We start from the raw sequence: 22,045 nt of genomic DNA on the forward strand, positions 1-22,045 counted from the left end.
TCAAGGCTGTTCTGAAAACGAAAGGTGGCCCGACACCATATTAATCTGGTAAGTTGCAATTTCGTTCAGGTGTTTCCATTTTTCTGATCACCATCTGTATCTCTGCTAATGCACTCCGTTCAATAAGACATTTTTTTTTTTTTTTGTAAATGTAGTTGCTTAGCAGCTCGCAGCTGTGCACAAAACAACACCAGTGGTTTGTTACTAAAATGATCCCATGCTACCAGTTACAATGTCCGGCTGTTGATTTCGCCACTGCCATTTTAACAATTCAGAGTGGAATGGAATTGAAGTAGCACGAGGCATGTGCCAAAATTTAACACAGCAGAAACGTTATGTTGAATTAATCATTTTTTTTTACTGTGTACGGCACATTGTGCAGTAGTCTACTAGGTCAATGATATTACAGGGTTCATTTATGCATAGTCGTAGGCCAGATGGAAGCAGGTCACAGGTGCCACTTGACTTACACACCACATCATAAAAACGATAACAGAATCCACTGAACACACATTATATTATTACTGGTCACACAAAACACACATCATAGATCAGTTAGTTGTCTTTACAGCACATTCTATGAGATTAATCGGTCATACAAGCCACACTTACGTTTAGTCGTAACCGCAGTATTTCTTTTAGAAAAAATGTTCCGGGGGCATACTTAGCAGTTCGGAGGGACTCTGCTGGTACTATTCTATTTATTATTATATTATCGACGTATTATTTTTGTCTCCTCCGCGGGGCACTATCAGAGAACCGGGGAGGGGGCATTGTCTCCCCCCAAAAAAACATGTCTGGAAGAAACACCGCTGGCACAACATATGGTTGCTATTACCAAATGTGAATGTGCTTTATATTAGCGAATTTCTCTGATAAATATGGCTTCAGTTACCTTTGGCGCCTATGATCAGTGGCTTCTATGATTGTTTCTTGTATGTGGTTTGTATTTCATATGGCGCCCGTGACCTAAACCTGACCAGACGATGGAGCTCGTAGACCCCACAATAATGGACAGTTGTCTGCCAGTCAGTTTAAGGCATTGAAGATGTAATTATATGATATCTGAGAATATTATTTTGCATGAATAAAATTAAATTTGAAAATTAATAAATTTGATTGAAAAGAACTTGTGTGAAAACTATTAGTATGCTAATGAATTCAAATATCTGTCATACTTTCTTTAAGCATTTTACTAACAGTTTTTCAGTAAAATTGCAACAAGTTACTGCCATAGTTTTTTTTTTTAATTACAATCAAGCATAATACAATGTACAAGAAACATGACCTTAACAACAAATAATAATCGTTTCTTTAATATTTTAATATCAACTATAATTTTAATTGAAAAATAAAATATTCATGTATTGGTTTCCATAATTCAGTGTACGTGAAAAACTCTACACAAATCTTCTGGAGAGTTTTTAATATCATAAACCAAAGGTAAGAATTCATGAAAAGTATATAGGTACACACTTTAACAAATATGCAGTATACAAATATACAATCTGTCTGCATTTACGAAAAAACATTCTCAAAATGGTCACCACGGCTCTGCAAACACATCTTGAGGGCAGCATTGCTGATGATAGTCTCGATGGCAACTTCATTGAAGGCATCGGTAGCGAACTCTTCAATTCGCCTTCACTATTTTCTCTCTTAGAAAACCACACAAATTAAAATTGAGGAATGTAAGATCAAGCGACCTTGATGTGGCCAAAAGTTATACCATCCCTTGTGCGAAATTGGAAAACCAGAGAAATGATGATGCGATAAAGCCATGGATATGCCAGCCGTACGAACTGCGGCTCCGTCTTGTCGGAACCACAAATTTTCCAATGTTTAATCTGGTCAGTGGCAGATTAACGCACAGGCACAGTAAGCACGTGCCTAGAGCGCCAGCACTGAAGAGGCACCCAAGAAAAAATATATTTAAAAAGTCAGTTATCGAGAAATTGGTCCTTGTTTACAACAATCACTTGATAGGCTTATTGTATAATTTTAAAATAAAGCACTAATCTATTGTTGAACTTGCACTTTATTTTTTAAAAGCGGTGTGCAGTTTTGGTGGCAATAAGGCACCGATTTCATTGTTGTCATTGTATGCACATCGTATTTGCTTCCTTTCTGTTCTCAAGCAGATTATGTATATATTTTAAACATGAGTTGTACTGGCGTTTTATGAGAAGTGCGTAGGTGTATGTTGGGGAGATGGCGCCTTATACCTAGGGGGACCAGAAACCTTGATCAATCCCAGCAGTATGGCGTAATTTTCAAGAATTTCAAAATATCGTTTGAAAATTCACTATTGTGTTCATCGTTTCTAAAAAAATAGAATTCTATGATAAAGTTTGCCGAATGCTACACCATACTCTAATCTTCGGGGAGTTCAGTGGAATTTCAAAGTGTTAAGTAGTCGCTTGCTGTCCGTAAAATCTAAAGTTCTGCTTATTCCATACAGATATACGTGGCATTCGTCGATAAAGAGAACTGCATTCAAGTCAAGTTCATCATTATTACACATTTCCGTTCACACAAGTCATGTAAAAAGTTCCTTCCGCTATTTCCTATCATTATCCGATAATTTCTGCAGAGCCTGGGGTCTACCCGCTCCAAAATTTTGATTCCCCTTCCCGAAAAAAATCTAAATCAGAGTTGCCAACAAGTTGATACAAAAAGTAGTTAAATGGGAGATGAAATGACTCCAATTTTGGGTGAAAAGTCGCTAAAAAGAATATTCCTGAAATTCCGTCTTTCTTTCTCTCGTTCTCTCTCATCAAGTGCGTGATCATATATAACTGATATGTGATTAATTCATGACATAATATATTTGTGCTAGGAAAGCGTATACGCAAAAACGTAAATTAATCATATATAACCAATAATAATTTCACTTTTATTACAATGTTTTTTTTTTTTTTTTTTTTACTTATGGTCAATTTCACTTCAACGAAATCAAAAATTAGTTTAGAAAAATGAACAAAATTAAAAACATTGAAGATTGGAGTTGGTTCCTGTTAGAGGGCAAGGGATACCAGCAATCAAGGCGGGAATAAGGAGATAAATGCTACGTACTTTGCCAGCTTCTCAACAATTGCGCTGATTCAAATAGGCAAAAGGGAAATAAACATATATCTGAACTATTCGTGCTAATAGTACTTGTCTACAGGACTACTTTCGCAGCACGAAAGTCGCTAGATTTGTATCTAAGTCGCCAAATTGTCATTCAAAAATCAGCAAAAAAGTCGCTAATCGGAAAAATTATTTTTTGTCGCTATCCCGGAAGTCGAATCCCCTGGATTTATCGACTTTCCCCCCAAATTGAAAACACTGATCTAAATGTGCACCTAACAAAAAAATCTTTGAGCTACTTTGGAACCATAACACAATTTTCTGTGTGCACACCTGATCTTAATTTAGTTTTAACCCAACACACACAAATTTCTAGGTGCGCGTCTGGATTTGTGTTGTGAGAAGAATTAAATAATTTCTAAATACCTAGAGCAGTATTAGCTGTATAATTATTATTTTCAAATATCTCTTAATGTTGTATTTCTTGTTTTACAGGTTTCCTCGATGAATGGTTTCAAATACAAGACACATGAAATCAGTTTTATAAATAATGGTTCACAAGACATACTGCACAAAGCATATAGTAACTGTATTCTTTACTTTATAATGGGACAAAAAGTAATCTCCAATGTTATTTGCTTTTAGTAGCTGGCTTGTAAACGCAATAATAATAATAATAAAACATTTTTTCTTTTTATGAGTCTGTCGCTTCAATAAAAGCGACGGATATTTCATTTGAACCAGATATTGCACTTTGTGTTTACTTCCTGTCTCTTGGCAAATCACAATCTGGAATAGAGTAAACCATACGAAGGTCATACGATATATTTGTGATATGCACAATTCTATTCCACGAAAATATATGTTATAGGTTAACTTCTCAGTATTTGGTGTAACAGGATGCTATGCTTAAGATAATAACAACTGACATGGGATTATGGAAAAATCGTATGAAATCTTCCTCTTCACATGATCCGTATTGGGTAGGTTGCCAGATATTACGTTTCTCCCGTAAGTGTTATGCTTTTCTGCGACGTAATACGTTTTTATTTTACCTGTAAAACGGTTTCTTCCGTTTAGAGCAAATAAATAAAAGGAATGGTAGTTCTACGCACTTTAAAAATGTTTTTATAAGAAACAATAGTCCTGGGCACTTTAAAAATGTTTTTATAAGAAACAGTAGTCCTGGGCATTTTTAAAATGCTTTTATAAAAAACAATAGTCTTGGACATTTCTAAAATGCTTTTATAAGAAACGATAGTATTGAACACTTTAAAAATGTTTTTATAAGAAACTGTAGTCCTGGACACTTTTGAAATGTATTTAAAGAAATCATAGTCCTGCACATTTTAAAGAGATTTTAATAAAAAACGATAATCTTGGACACTTTTAAAATGCTTTCATAAGAAACGTTAATCTTGAATACTTTTAAAATGTTTTAATAACAAACCATGTCTTGGATACTTTTAACATGTTTCTATAAGAAACAATAGCCTTGGACACTTTTAAAATGCTTTTGTAAGAAACAATAGTCTTGGACATTTTTAAAATGCTTTTATAAGTAACGATAGTATTGAACACTTTAAAAATGTTTTTATAAGAAACTGTAGTTCTGGACACTTTTGAAATGTATTTAAAGAAATCATAGTCCTGCACATTTTAAAGAGATTTTAATAAAAAACGATAATCTTGGACACTTTTAAAATGCTTTCATAAGAAACGTTAATCTTGAATACTTTTAAAATGTTTTAATAACAAACCATGTCTTGGATACTTTTAACATGTTTCTATAAGAAACAATAGCCTTGGACACTTTTAAAATGCTTTTGTAAGAAACAATAGTCTTGGACATTTTTAAAATGCTTTTATAAGTAACGATAGTATTGAACACTTTAAAAATGTTTTTATAAGAAACTGTAGTTCTGGACACTTTTGAAATGTATTTAAAGAAATCATAGTCCTGCACATTTTAAAGAGATTTTAATAAAAAACGATAATCTTGGACACTTTTAAAATGCTTTCATAAGAAACGTTAATCTTGAATACTTTTAAAATGTTTTAATAACAAACCATGTCTTGGATACTTTTAACATGTTTCTATAAGAAACAATAGCCTTGGACACTTTTAAAATGCTTTTGTAAGAAACAATAGTCTTGGACATTTTTAAAATGCTTTTATAAGTAACGATAGTATTGAACACTTTAAAAATGTTTTTATAAGAAACTGTAGTTCTGGACAATTTTGAAATGTATTTAAAGAAATGATAGTCCTGGACATTTTCAAGAGGTTTTAATAAAAAACGATAATCTTGGACACTTTTTAAATGCTTTTATAAGAAACGATAATCTTGAATACTTTTAAAATGTTTTAATAACAAACCATGTCTTGGATACTTTTAACATGTTTCTATAAGAAACAATAGCCTTGGACACTTTTAAAATGCTTTTGTAAGAAACAATAGTCTTGGACATTTTTAAAATGCTTTTATAATTAACGATAGTATTGAACACTTTAAAAATGTTTTTATAAGAAACTGTAGTTCTGGACAATTTTGAAATGTATTTAAAGAAATGATAGTCCTGGACATTTTCAAGAGGTTTTAATAAAAAACGATAATCTTGGACACTTTTTAAATGCTTTTATAAGAAACGATAATCTTGAATACTTTTAAAATGTTTTTATAACAAACCATGTCTTGGATACTTTTAACATGTTTCTATAAGAAACAATAGCCTTGGACACTTTTTAATGTTTCTATAAGAACGATACTCTTAGATACTTCTAAATGTTTGATAAGAAACGATAGTCTTAAACACTTTAAAAATGTTCTTTTTTATAAATAAATAAATAAATATTTCTATTGTTTTGGGAAATTTCGAAATTAGATTCTATTTAAAATGAATCATGCAGAAGGGATTCGAAGACGCTACTAGACACCAGCATGAGTGATAATACAATAAAACTCTGTTTCGTGGTTATCATTTACGGCAAAGGAAGCTTTTCTGGAGTTAGTTGTTAGCGATCGCAAATACCGCTTAAAATTACCCTCACGTTCACACTTGTATCGTTATTTTTGAGAACCCAGCTCCCGCCAAGTGGACTTTGTGGTGGGCAAACACCGTGTGCGTGAGTTGGCTCGGGGTTCTCCCGTTTCCTCCCACTTTCTTCATTCCTCCATTTCATTCATTTCTCATCATCACCGTCTCCTTTAGCCCAGCCGGCATAATCGTGGGACGTAAAACTTGAAGATTTCATTTTTTCTATCTCTGAGAATGTGATTCAAGACTTTTGATTCGAATCATTATCCACTCTATTCTTTCTAACAAGGGAAGTATCAATGAGGTCATATCGAAACCTACCGTAAAAATCCACTCAGAAGCTCCTTCGTGGCTAAGCGGTTAGCGTACGCGTCTTTGGCGCGGGAGATCCGGGTTTGATTCCCGGCGGGAGCTCATGTGGTTCGGATTCCACGTTAATCAGTAGGTCCACGTCTCATATAGCCTCGCTGCTGAACGGGACGTTAAAATCAAAATCAACTCAACTCAAATTCACTCAGAGGAAGGAAGTCCTACAGAAAGATCACATACAAAAAAGCAGCTGCATGTTTGAAGTGGAATTAACTAAAATGGCAGATTGAAATGTCGCGTGTCCATGCCGACAACTGCACAATAAGTTCAGTATCATCCCTTGTAAATTGCCTGTTAATAATAAAAAGTCAATAACAACAGTGTGGGTACATACTATACCTAAGGGGAAATCGTATGGTAAGGTGAACCTTGACGGTAGCCATCTTGAATTCAGGTCAAGTTTTGTAAATAGGAAAAGGGCAATATGATACATGATTTTGGGCTAGAATTTAAGCAGAAAAACAATGGTAGCAATAGTTTTAAGATACGTGCATTTGGTAAAAAGTTACAGCCATATTTAGTGTGTATGTTTCTATGTGCACAACTCCCGAATGAAGCAGCTGTCCAACAATTTGTAAAATACAAAAATATAGTAAACACCCTCTATATTTTCCCAATTTGTCCCAAATGTTGTTGAGCAAAGCTACACACTTGTAGGAGATTAGTCGGCAAATTTGGTCCAAATTTGTTGAATAGAGGCGGAGATACAAGCCGGACAAAACGAAAATTCCATTGGAAAAGTACAAAATAGTTTAAACACTATGTAGATGTTTTCTGATGATTTGTTTGAAATTATGGTGGTCACAACTAAATACTTTTGAAAGACTACTCTGAAAATTTGGTTCAAATCGGTTGAATAGGAGCGGAGATAGACCACATAATAGAAAATTTAGCCAAAATCGCTGATAACAAAATCCATATAGTAAATGCTGTATGTGCAATTTTCCTCTGATCTCTCTCAAATTTTAGTAACATTTAGTTACAAATTTTAGTTATATTTCAATAGCGACAACTTATTTTTGGACAGCTGCTTCATTCGGGAGTTGTGCACATGGAAACATAAACAATAAATATACCTGTAACTTTTTACCAAATGCACGTATCTTAAAACTATTGCTACCATTGTTTTTCTGCTTAAATTCTAGCCCAAAATCATGTATCATATTGCCCTATTTCTATTTACAAAACTCGACCTGAATTCAAGATGGATGCCGTCAAGGTTCACCTTACCGTACGACTTCCCCTTAGGTATAGTATGTAGTCACATTGTTGTTATTGACTTTTAATTATTAACAGGCCATTTACAAGGGGCGGTACTGAACATATTGTGCAATTGTCGACATAGATACGCGACATTTCAATCTGCCATTTTGGTTAATTCCACTTCAGAAACGCGGCTGATTTTTGTGTGTGGTCTTGCTGTGGGATTTCCTTCCTCTGAGTGAAATTTTACGGTAGGTTTCGATATGAGCTCATTGATACTTCTCTTTAAGCATTTTTGCGTGTAAAATAGAAGAAACTTTTTCGTAAAATAATATTTTCCGCGACGGAACGATCCGCGACTTGCAGAGCAAAATAACATTAAAAACCTAATTCGTCGGATATTTATCTCATACTGATTTTTTTGCTCTTTGGATTTGAATTTTCCTTTAGAAATTGAATTCATCCGCATTCTGACATTTATTTAGGACAAGAATAATTTGAAAAGGGAGAACTGAAACCCGAAGTCCAAAGAAGATGCTCGAAAGCTTGTTCACAAATAAGGTGCCCCTGCTCCTCCACGAGTGCAGGCACTTCGAATCTGTGTTCGACAAAGAAGAGAACTACTTTTCATCGTCAACACTGACGAACTTCAAATACAGGAAGCATTCTGGATCCCGAAACAGGTTAATCTCTCTCTTTTTTTTTTTTTTTTTTTTTTTTTTCACCTTCATCGTCCGACAGTACTTCGTCCTCACCAATCATCGGTGACCTAAAAGAATGTGTGCAATCTCCCTGGGGAAAGACAATATGTAATATCGAATAATTAAGACCAGTGGCGTATTTACGATTTTGTTTCGGGGGCTTTGCTAGTTTTCGGGGAGGACTTTGCCTGGAAATGTCTAAATTCTGCAAGATATTTCATTTACTTTACTATAGTAAGTAAGATTTCGAGGGGGGCATAAGCCCGGAAGCCCCCCTAAATACGCCACTGATTAAGATTGATTAATTAAACAACCAAATGGGGTTCAAATACAGGGTTATTATAAATGATGGACCCATTTTTAAAAATTCGTAGTAATTAAAGTACAAATCCAAAATGAACAATCTTTATACCATTGGAAAGAGAAAGGTTGAAAGTTTCGGTGGGTAATGATGGTTCTCGAAGCGACTGGTAGAGTTCGCGCGTGGCAATAGGCCGCCATTTGTTTCAGCGTTGCCAACATGTACGATAATTATCGAATCATACGATAATTCTGATCTCTGTGCGATGTACGATAGCTGCTATACGATAAAAGAAAAATATACGATAATTTAACAAGTCCTGGTGAGAAGTAAAGATAACTGCGGAAGTATTTGAAATTCCAGAAAAAAAATCATTCATTGCGTAAGAAAGGATCTAAATTTTGCAACAGACAAAATTATGCAAAACATTACAAAGGCGACAAACGTCTCGAGAAGGTAAATAATGCAGGCAAATTAAATTTAATCGGATAATAATTTTGTTACAGTACTGGCTAGTTAGATTGTATGAGATGGAAGATATTGTAACATTGATCCAAACTATGATCCCACCTGTAATCAAATCAGGGACCACTACCACGTACAGAAGAAACCAATCGAGAAGGGGTATTTACTAGCTACTTAATGTAGATAAGTTTTCCTAGGTAAACATATAAAGTGTTGAAAGAAAATCAGACTTGTTTTCGATACTGTTTAAGAATTAAGCTTTGATCTTGTTTCCTATTGCAGATTGTTAAATATTGTTCTAGCTGTAAGTATTCTTGTTAATAATAATAATAATAATAATAATAATAATAATAATAATAATAATAATAATAATAATAATAATTATTATTATTATTATTATTATTATTATTAGTAGTAGTAGTAGTAGTAGTAGTAGTAGTAGTAGTAGTAGTAGTAGTAGTAGTAGTAGTATTATTATTATATCAAGCTTGATATTGAGACTGGAAACAAAAGATATGATAATTTTACGACAAAAACGATAATTTTAAGTGCTGCATACGATAATATCTTCTGATCAGGTTGGCAACGCTGATTCGTTTTCATCTCAGTTGTGCGTGAGATGGCTACCGTGGAGCACAAGGTTTTCTGCGTTCTTGAGTTCGCAAGAAGTGAGTCACAAACTGTAGTGCAGTGGGCATTTCGTACAAAATTCGGTATTGAACCACCAACTAGAAAAAGCATTAAGCGTTGGTTTACAGCTGCCGTGCACTCAGTAACAGTAGATACACTTACTTGTGTGTGAGACGAGTTCAGCTACCGCATAGATGTTTGCCGTGCAACAGACGGTGGACACATTGAACATTTATAATGTATTGCATAAAAACTTTGAAACTTCCTCTTTCCATTGGTATAAAGATTGTTCATTTTGGATTTGTACTTTAATAAATACACATGTTTAAAAATGGGTCCATCATTTATAATAACCTTGTATTATTACGGTTCTACCATATTCTAATCCTTTGATTTGTTGGCGGAAAAACAATATAAATTATTGAGAATACAAGCAGTTTGTAATAAAAAGTTCTGCCATTAAAATTAGTTTTTTGTTTTAATAACCCCGAGAATAAGCGCTACAAAAGGGGGAAGAAGTTCACCCTTGCTTTATAAAGTGTGTCAAACGGGAGGAGGAGGTAAAAATTGGTCAAAAATAGCACTACGGCCTCTAATAACAGAATGTGAAGTAGTTATACTTTACATTTATCGTAAACGGTTACATACATGATAATTTACATTATTAAAGCAAAGCACGGACATATTGTATGTAATATTACAATCTGAACCTTGATTTTTGTCTTGGCAATGTAAGTATATTTTTACGTCCACTTTTAGAATGAAATTTATGCCGTTCTTGTAAGCTTCAGTGTCTAAATAACAGACAGAAGTAACACTTCAAAAAATGTTTGGAATAAAAATAAATTTTGACAAAATAAAGGACAATTATTCCTACTACCAAAAGAGGGGGTTCAAATATGCCACGGGAAATTGATTTTGTTTTATAAAAATGAAATAGATGACATTACAAAACTGAGAAATGTGAACGTTACATTCAAATGAACAATGAAAGAAATCAAGAGCTGTTAGGAAACACTTTATTCTGCAAATAATTAAAAAATTGAACACCGGTCAAAACTCACCCTTCCCCTTATAGTATTTGCAGGGTTGAAAAGAGTAATAAGAAATAGGCAGTATTTTTTTAAAAAAATAATCCTACTAGTATTTTTTTAAATAACTATGACAATGTTCAAAAAGAAATCATCTTCCGAATTGCGAAGAACACGGTGTTTCGCTTATCTGCCTTTTCAGGATAAAAGAAACGAGTGATTGGTAAAAGAAAATAATTCGAAAAAAGGATAGAATGAAAACGTGGAAGGAAACGAGTGTCCTACCCAAAAACAATATTTTCTATTACAAACTCATGGTCTGAGATCGAGCCCGCCGAGACTCCTCACAGAAAAGGCGAGTATGCAATCAGTAGGTTACCGTGCCCCTCTACGAATGATAAATGAAAAGAAAACAAAGGAGAGAAAGAAAAGACTACACTTGTTGGACGTGATGAAAGATGGTGAGTACCTACCAATGTTTTTAATCATTGACTTATATAGGTAAGTAGTATAGACTATTTTGTTTTAAATGTACATGGATTTTAATGGTTTAATTGTGCAGATTTAATTTTCAACTATAATTAACCTTCCGGTATGGGCACTGTAGTAACTAACGTCAGAACCGGCGCATGTTACTTGTTACAAGGAGAATTTCCAGAAGCCTGTGAAACAACCGTAAGCCTAGGAAAGCAGTTGATTTACAGTCTTTGTAATTGTTCCGTCAGTATGCATCGATCGAAGGCCATGGAGAGCAGATGCTAAAAATGTATTGCTGAAGAATCCAAAGAGAATACTGAAAAGAAATAGAAATATTAGGAAAAGGACGCGAATTTTAAAATAAGACACTGAAAAAGCATATCATTAACAAGAATTACAAATAAGTGATATCAATTCATAGAGAATAATATCCAATTGAATGAAGAATATTTTAAGATTACACAACACCTAACTAACTAACACACAACTAAGTAACTAACTCTATGGCTTACGAAACCCGGAGGTTCAAAACCACGTTCACAAAAGCTCTCTATTGACATCTATCCTTAGCTAACTGGATACAGTTCCTATGTAGTTTGTATTCCTATTTCAGCGAGATCCATCTTAATATTGCCTTCATCTGCGCCTAAGTCTCCCTAATGGTCGTTTTCCGATTGGACTTCCAGTTAAGACTTGAAAACGTTCCTACTTTCTTCCATCCTGACTACATGACCTGCCTACATGACCTAAGCCTCCTAGACTTGACGACCCTAACAATGTTGGGTAAACCATATAAATTATGTAGTTCCTCGTTATGAAGTTTCCGCCATTCCCCATTCCCGTTACTCTTGTGTCCGCGGATCTTGTTCCCAAATATTTTCAGTTTATGTTCTTCTCTCTCGTAACCATACAGAACAACAGGTATGATTATCGTTTTATACGTTTTAAGCTTCGAGTTCCTCGACAGAATTCGCGACGACAAGAGATTTTGAACTGAATAGTAACACGAATTCCCTGCTTTTAGTTGACATTTAATTTCTCCGTGAATATAGTTTTGGTCTGTTAATACTGATCCAACAACCAAAACACAAATATATTATATATTAACGAACTAAGGCTCACGATCGTAGAAACAAAAGCTTGTTTTATTGGTAATTAGACCCTCCTTCTAGACTAGTATAAACATGATCATACTCATGTCGTTAGTTGCAATATAGATGAATCCAACTATAAACAATAAATAAACATCTGCAGCCAAAATAGATCGCAAGGTAAGTCAAATATCAAAGTTGAAATAAATAAAGAAATTTCTTGGCGTGTTCAGAAGGGATTAAACCATCGCAACGATGATTTAATACAATATTTTAATGAAGTTTGGTTTGTGTGTCGGATTATTTTCTTTAATTTCTAGTGATGATAAAAGATAAACTTCTAAACTTAATCTCTCTATTCAAAAGAGCTCCTGATGAGTTACTGATTGACCAATCAGTGCCCAGGCTAAACTTGAAACTTTGATAGTGTATAGGATTTGTGACGTAAGGTACCACTAAGGAAGGAATTGTGGAAATTCAACTGGGAAAGAGGGAATGACGATGCAATTATTATAGTGAAATGTCCACATCTCCGAATCTCTAAAGGATAGAGACACGAAATTTGGTATATGGATTTCTCATTTAAATGAATATGTGTTTCAACATTTTTAAATATTTCCCTTAATGGAAGAAGAAACTAATGTTCAAGTATTTAATTTAATTTTAATTTCTAGTCTAAAAGTTAATCTTAAATTCCTAGTTCGATTGGATTGAGTTTGAGTTTAACGTCCCTATCAGCACCAAGGCTATATAAGACATGGACCTAAAGCTTTATATGTGATCCGAACCATATGAGCCCCCACCGGGCATCAAACTCGAATCTCCCGCTCCCAAGACGCGTACGCTAACCATATAGCCACGAAGGAGCTCTCATCGTGTTCGAATTCTGGTTAGTAATATGGAATTTCAATATTACTTTTGTCCACGTGCAATTGAAATAACTAATACACTCTAATTAGGACATAATGCCTCGTTTTGTGTAATAGAAAATATTGATTCAGGCGAGATTGTGTACTGTATAAAAGCACTGAAACTAGATTGGAACAGTATTCTATACCAGTTAACCTCAGATAAATACAGTGATTCGCGAGGAACAAGTCAAACACAGTTTTTCTCTTCTGAAAATAATAAGAGCGAATAGAAAGAGAAGTCCGTGGGAAGTTTTTCAGTCAAAATTTTTTCACCATACAAATATCCTGTGTGAAAAACCATGAGGAGTGTCACATACTAACGTATTGACAGACTAACAAGACTAGCGTACAAAATTTTATGGTTGCGTCGAAGAAATACGGTAGTGCAGGGATACAAATAACCACTCGTTCATCCGTGAGGGCGAGTATTTAATATCATACCAAAGGTAAGTAAATGATTTCTATTATGGGATTGGCCTAGCAGTTTTTCTCTTGGGCTGGTAAAATTTTGTTGCTCATTTGCATCCCTGCGGTAGTGTATCGCGATTTTTATAGAACAGATAAGGGGTAGAGTCAGCATCCGACTGACATCTATAAGTTACAACAGATGTGTCACTGTTATACTTTCTTCCAACAGCATGCGTACCGAAAGATTGAATGTTCTTTGCTTTGTGAAAACAGCATGGCAATTATATTTGTACTAGTGAACTGTTTTCACAAGAAAATGATTGACGCGTAGCTCAGTTTCTAGAAGGGAATTGTAGGGCCATTTATTTTCTTTCTTTCTTTCTTTCTTTTTAACAGAACTGTACAATTCACATATTTACGTTGACATTGTCATTGAGCTAGCGGCTATGATTGGGGAAGATGTTGCATCCATAGGACAAGACAAAAAGATATCATTCATGAGCGTGGAGATTTTCCGCAAAGTCTTCCACGATATATTGATATCGAAAGATATGTGACCTTCTTGATCGCCTGATTTAAATCAACCAGATTTTTATTTGTGAGGTTATCTGGAAGGATACTCTAAACTTTACAGTACAGTTTCTTTATTCAATAGGAGTGCAGTTCGGCAAATTTCTTTGAAGGGTGAGTTACAATGTTTTAGCATCCACTGCGTTCTTTCTTCCCAATATTATGGCAAATATGAAACAGATGTCAGGCAAGCTGGTCTTGAGAACAGGGCACTAACTTAAAGGACAACATTTGGACTTATGGCAACTAAGACTCCACATGGAGTTGAAAAACGACTGTCAATTGTTTGAAATGAGGGTTCTGGTTGCCCATTTAGTTATCGAGGGAGTTTTCCACATGTTCCCACGAATGATGACTTATTTATGGCACGAGTTACCGCACGCAACAGTTAGCATTCTTTATATATGAACTGCACTCCGATTGAAGAAACGTACTATACAACATAATCAAAGCTGTAAGAGACATCCCTGCTAATACAATAATAAAAAAAGGCAACCAACATGTATCACCAGGTCAATTTGTGATTAGGAAGTTAATGGAGTCCATATTCAACATTTTATATAACTAATGTGCAAGATTTTTCGTAGGTAAAACGTATTGTATTCCTTGTAAAATGTAGATATTTGTTGTATGTAATGTATCTTATGCATAACCTATTGCTTAAATAAATTTGAATTAATTCAATTCAAAATTCAGGGCCTTTCGAACTGCATTGTATACAAATTTTATATTTCTTAAATGAAATCTGATTTAAAATTAATTCTTCAACAAAATATGGAAAATTAAATGGATTTCAAGAACAACCACTTCAATGAAATTCTTCAATCCAAAAGAAAGAAAAAGTGGTTTCCCCCATATCAATCAATAGAATGAAATGTACACATATCCTTTATCCATTGGACTGACGATAGCAGGGAATGATCACGAAAAAACAATGTAATTCACAGATTTATACATTCCGTTGCCCATACATACCAAAAAAAAGTTCATTTTCAACGAAACTTATTTTAAGTTCGTTACTGAATTCTCTATGTCTCTGTGTGTGTGTATGTGTTTCTGTTGTTTGCGAATTTTTCAATTTTGAGCCTCCCACTCGATAGAGCACGACTCCATTTTATCACATCCTCCTATCAGGGACCCCCTTATAATTTCTGGTTTGTAATAAGCTTGTGTGGGATTTTTAATATATCTATTGTGGAGATCTCACGATATCCATTTATTTTGAGTAACTTCCCTAAAAGCGAATGGATAAAACCAAATTTGGTCAGTTCATTCGTATTACAAATATCGTATCCGATCCGTCATACTGTTTCAAAATGAATACCACTGGCCAGAGTGGTTTTTCTTCCATGGTAAGCATAAAAATAAATACAAGAAATTGCTTATCAGTTGAAAATGACTTGATATTGAACCGGACATTGCTGCACTAGTGAAATCACACTATGCTTAGGTATGTCATTAGCTTTCAATTTTAATTGTATTTCATTATGCAGGTTTTGTTGCATTTGTATTATTCTGCTATATTTCAATATGCAATTCTCATTAGTTTCATATCATCTCTTTTATTTAAATTGATTCTTAAACAACTCTGCAGTTGTTGAAAATGTTTAGTAGACCTAATTTTTGTCGTTCTTAACAGTATATATAAAAATAAAAATATGCCTCTCAGAAAAAATCAAAATAATATTTAAAAATATTTTCCGGTATTGGATTCTAATTATATTTATCTCTTGCGCTTATCTTCGCGACTCCCATGAAACCCTCTCGCGACCCCAGGTTGAGAAACTCTGCGATAGAGCATCAAAAACTATCTAAAGAAGTGATGGATTTTTTCGCATCACTCTTACCGTTCCCGAGATATTGGTCAAAAAAAGTTCTGACTTTGGGAGATTTAATGAGCCGTATCTCGCGAACCGTAAGTCATACAGAGAGATCATATTGGTGTTGATAAATACCTAAGAGGATGGTGAACATTTTGGTACTAACTGATGGCCACTGTTCAACTGGCGACCGTTCCCTAGATATTGGCCAAAAACTGTGGATTTCGGGAGAGCAAGGAACCACATCTCGGGAACCGTAAGTCATAAAGATATGATATTTTCCTAATTTTTCAATTTTGAGCCCACCATTTTGAGCATTTCTTCGTAATACAACATATAGTAGAACGTTTCAACAGAACTCTTAAACAAAACATATGGAAAAAATTTAGTACTCAAGGAAATTATAAATGGATAGGTATATTGCAAGAATTGTTGAATGAGTATAATAATAAAGTACATACTTAGAACAATTGGTATAAAGCCTGTAGAAGTTAATAAGACTTTTTAAGTTCATTTTGGCAATGCTCTTGGAGCATTCTCAACTAGTTTCTCTTTCTTTTTAACATTCGTCCATTCATTCGTCTAGACGTACTTACATTCGTCTAGAGGTCGTCATGCCATTCAACATGTTCGGACCAAATTTTAGACTGAAGGTTTTTGTAAGATTTAGTTTCTTTCCTCTCCGAATTTGCTTTGTACCCCCTCCCATCCCAAAAAAGAATAAGAGTAGTTAGAGAAGGGTGAAAAATAAAAAGATCGGCAGTTTTACGGAAAGCCTACTAACGATTTTATTAATACAGTTGATCTTGATAACTCGAACCTCGATAAATTTAATTCCTTGATAACTCGATTTTTTTTTTTTAACATTAAGTTGAACTATCCATAACACTCAATGTTAGTTAAAATAATCTCTATAAATCCAATATTTAAAAATTACAACCTCGATAAGTCGAATATCAAGGATTTCATACATCATATTTAAAAACCTCGCTAACTTGAACTTTCGTATCTGCGAACTTCTACGAATCGAAGTTTACCTCTATAACTCGAATTCCTCTTGATGTGTATTCGATAACTCGAAGCTATAAATCGATGCTTTTGCATAATTGTCATTGTTGCTAATGTGTATTGTAATTTGTACTGTGTTTACTCATGTCTAGTATTTTATTTTTACAAGTCATCTTACTTAATTTAAGGATCTTTCACAACTTCGAGTTATAGAGGTTGAATGAATAAAACTTCGAGTTATAGAGGCTGAATGAATAAAACTTCGAGTTATAGAGGTTGAATGAATAAAACTTCGAGTTATAGAGGTTGAACGAATAAAACTTCGAGTTATAAAGGTTGAACGAATAAAACTTCGAGTTATAGAGGTTGAATGAATAAAACTTCGAGTTATAGAGGTTGAATGAATAAAACTTCGAGTTATAGAGGTTGAACGAATAAAACTTCGAGTTATAGAGGTTGAATGAGTAAAACTTTGAGTTATAAAGGTTGAATGAGTAAAACTCCGAATTATAAAGGTTGAGTGAATAAAACTTCGAGTTGTAGAGGTTGAATGAATAAAACTTCGAGTTTTAGAGGTTGAATGAATAAAACTTCGAGTTATAGAGGTTGAATGAGTAAAACTTCGAATTATAAAGGTTGAATGAATAAAACTTCGAGTTATAGAGGTTGAATGAGTAAAACTTTGAGTTATAAAGGTTGAATGAGTAAAACTCCGAATTATAAAGGTTGAATGAATAAAACTTCGAGTTATAGAAGTTGAATGAATAAAACTTCGAGTTATAAAGGTTGAATGAATAAAACTTCGAGTTATAGAGGTTGTAGGTCACCTTTAATAAGAAAGAAGAACCTCGGTATCTCGAACTTTTCTTGTGAATACTTTGGTTACTGGAATTTTTATCTGTGGCCCCACGTAGCGTAGTCGCTAACCCTCTCACCTTCGGTGCGATCGGTCCCAGGTGCGATTCCCGGGGGATGCATCCGGTCGAAAAAGTGTAAAAAGCTTTTTCAGGCCAACCAACCTGAATGAGGTTTTCCTCTTTTATACCAGGCAAATGTCGGGGTGGTACTAACATATAGGTGCCAGGCAGCTTTCTTCTCTCCCTTTCCCCGGATAGTGTACTCGCCGAGGGACGTCATCCCTCAAAACGTGACGGGCTAACATGGCCATAGATTCCGAAAACCCAGAAATCTAAATCCTAAATTCCATTAACTACCGTACAGTATAGAAAGTAATTTCTCCTGATAAATTCTACAAAGAACAATTTAGTCTTAGCGTGATTTTTACGGGCAATTTTCTCAGAAACGATTCAGGTGTCTTTGTTAGTGTTTCGTAAATGAACATTCCATCTACAACTCTAGAATATGGTGTAGGTCACTCCTAATGAAAAAGAAATCCACAAGAGATAGTTTGTGACATTTTTTCGAACATTTTTTTTCTAAAATTCTTATGAAGATTTTGTTTATATTTTTATATTTGGTTAATTGCTCTACAATGTGATATAAGTGATAATTTAGATAATGAGAACAAGAACGTTTAATACGATGGTTTGTACATCGTGTAAAGAGTAATCAAACATGTAGATCTGTTGAAATTCCAAAATCGAATTACAGAACCTGTTTCAACACCTATTCTTACAGTTAAAAGGCGCAAAATGCAACCTGTAAGTAATTGATGTGTTGCTGGTTGCATACCTTAAGGGTTTCTGTGAGAAGTTTTTATAGGGATGTAATGGGCAAAGCCGTTCTTTTAATATAAAAACCGGAAACTGGTTTCTAGAAAAACCGAGAAACCGACATTTCGGTTTTCTCCAAAATCGGTTCAGTTTTTTCACCGAAACCGGTTTCGGTTTTCTTCAAAACAGGTTCGGTTTTAACCGATACTGCTTTCGGTGAAAACTTTTGGAAAACACACAAAACTATTTCTGTGGAAACGGAATTGCTTTCAGGGGAACAACAAAACACTATTCTAGTCAGAAATAGAACAAAGTTGGAAAAAATCGGAACCGGTTTTGAAGAAAACCGAAACCGAATCCGGTGAAAAACCTAACCAGTTTTGAAGAAAACCGAAAAACCGGTTTTTGTGCCCACCACTAGTTTTTACACAACTATCACATCTCCACAGCATCCGCAGCATCTCTATGGAATTACAGAACCTTGTTCACACATATCGAAAAGTTAAAAGGCGCAAAATGCAACCTGTAATTAATTGATGTGTTGCTGGTTACATATCGCATCCCTAGTATTTCTATCCGCACTCACATACGCAACTTCTCTAAACTTATCTGTACTTGGATACGCAGATAATGCGAATGCAAAAACATCCAACTAATTTGTTCTATGACAATTATGCTTTGAAAAATAGTTTCTAGTGTAATTGTAAATATTTCCTTTATATATTTTGTGAATTCTGTGATAAAATATCAATGAAATTGAAACTAAATATTAAATGCAATAATTTTCTATTGTAACTCAACTACACTAAATAAAATGAATTTACTCTCATGCTAACACAAATTACGAAATTAATAGAAAACATAGTAGCTACTTAAGGTCTCCTGAAACGCAGATTTCTGACAAAATTGTCAACTTTGTAGTGCTATATTTGTCAATTAACTTCAAAGCAAATTGCAATTTATTTTGTATATCACTATTCGTGAGATATCACATTGTACAAGATACCCAGAAGATAAAGGTGAAATGAAGGCACAAGATTGTTCAGAAATAACAATAAACCACCTGAAACAAAAACTTGGTACTTCATATTTATTACAGAGTTTGAACACAAATAAAAAGAAAATCCTACGAAATACAATTTTGCTTTTAATTTACCCCAAAAGGGTAATCATACTTTAATACAAGACATCAATACTTAATACTGTTTAGGAGAAAGATCACTCAGAGCTCCCTTGTTACTAAGCGGTTAGCATATGCGCCTTTGGCTAGGAGACCGGATTTGATTTCCGGCGTGAGCTCACGTAGTTTGAATCCCACGTTAAACAGTAGGTCCATGTTTCATATAGCTTTGCTGCTGGGAGGGTTGATGAACTCACATCAAATCAAAATCAAAACGAAGATCACGAAAGTGCTTGTCTTTTTCACGAATATCCAGAATTTTATCCGTAATCCACTCGGAAACTAAGAATACATACATAGAATGCTATATTGATGCAGATATTCGCATTTGTGCAGGCTAACTGTAACGATTTATCAATAAATTAAGGTTTTCTTCATCCCATTGTTATATTATGGGTTTTCTCTATGCCTCCCAACTTAAAAAAGTGATACAACTTAAAAACAATAAAGAACATCTATTAGAAAATAATAGTTAGAAAGTGAGTCAGATTCTGTTTAGAAAACTGTATTTTGATGAACTAATTACGGCTTTCAGATATTTCATCATACGTAAGGAAGAAAATTTTTATGATATAACTGTAGGCACTGAAATTTTGGGCACCACATGAAAGATCTTGAAAATAACATGGATTTATTTAGTGGTATTGTGTCAGTGTTTAAACATCATCATCATCATCATCATCATCATCATCATAAGCATTCTACCATTATTGGCAGGTTACTTGCGCAACTGAGAAGCTTCCATGCACTACGACCTTCTGCTAATCTTTTTGCCTTTAAGTGCGATTTTTATGTTTGGCTACTGTCCATAAAATGTAGACTCCTTCGCTCCCTTCCTCTCTTTCCTACCAACACACCATCTAGCACGTTCCTCATGATACAGTTCCTTCTCAGCCAATGTCCCAATCAATTTGTCTTTCCCTTCTCAATTTCATTTAAAATTGTCTCTTTAACCCACTATTTCTAAAATCTTTTCATTTTGCTTTCCGTTCGACGCAGAAGATTCTCTCCACTTTTCTCCACAGTTACATTTCGAGGGCTTTTAAATTTTTAGTATTTCTTCATCACACGGAGAAAAATATATATATACGTAAAAACGTTGGATACATGCGTAAATCCTGTAAGTTTTAGACTTAACGTACAACCCGATGCAACGTCATGCATTAAACATATAACTGAAAATATGTTTTATACACACTTTCCGTATAAGTGTTCCAAATACATGTACTTTCCGTACGAACGACAGGATTGTATATAAGTGGTCAGGATCTCATATACAGATAAAAGTATGTAACATATAGCTGACGTACTTCATATACAGAAGACTGTTAGATATCAGACATTCTGCAAAGGCATGATGTAGCCTCTAAGGGCAATGCGTTTGTAGCATATGGATAACATATGGTCCGTACTGATTTCTGCAGTAAACATAAGGATTCCGTATATTTGTACAATATACCGCTGTCCGGATAACGGATTTTTCCCAGTGCGCTTTTGCGTAAAGTCCATGTTGTAACATCTAAGGGCAATGCGTATGTAGCATATGGATAACATATGGTCCGTACTGATTTCTGAAGTAAACATAAGGATTCCGTATATTTGTACAATATACCGCTGTCCAGATAACGGATTTTTCCCAGTGCGCTTTTGCGTAAAGCCCATGTTTCTGCACCTCAGAATACAATGCTCCAAACGAAGCATTTTAAACTATTTTTTCTCAATTCCTTATTCAAGGACCCACAAAATAACTTTTCTTCCTCTTAAATGATTCTTTCGCCATTCATATCCTTACTTTTATTTCACGTTCCCACTTCATATAATCATTAACAATACTACTCAGGTATCGAAAACTAATCGTCTGTTCTATTTTCTCCCCTCCTACTTCTATATTTGACACTAATCACTTCGCTCCAATCACCATGACTTTTGCCTTTCTAACGTTTATTTACAGTGTTTAATGACATCTCAAATCTGTTGTACAAATCTTTAAAATAAAGACTTACAACATACTGTATTTCCAGAAACGAAAATCACAAAAATATTTTATTCTAAATGTTTGAGCCAGATTACCTATTCTCGTATCTTAAACGTTATAC

General features: G+C 34.4%; 1 protein-coding gene across 1 annotated transcript in view; it reads left to right on the forward strand.

Moving 5' to 3' along the window:
* LOC145684091 (uncharacterized) overlaps window positions 1-3,817 on the forward strand; it is a 38,348-nt gene extending 34,531 nt beyond the window's left edge. The window contains exon 5 of the mRNA XM_081755976.1: window positions 3,568-3,817. The gene's annotated coding sequence lies outside the window, so the exon portion shown is untranslated. The remainder of the gene's footprint in view (window positions 1-3,567) is intronic.
* Window positions 3,818-22,045: the final 18,228 nt, after the last annotated feature.

The sequence above is a fragment of the Thermobia domestica genome, chromosome 4 (assembly GCF_964235325.1).
Source record: "Thermobia domestica chromosome 4, izTheDome1.hap1.1, whole genome shotgun sequence".
Classification (NCBI taxonomy): Eukaryota; Metazoa; Arthropoda; class Insecta; order Zygentoma; family Lepismatidae; genus Thermobia; species Thermobia domestica.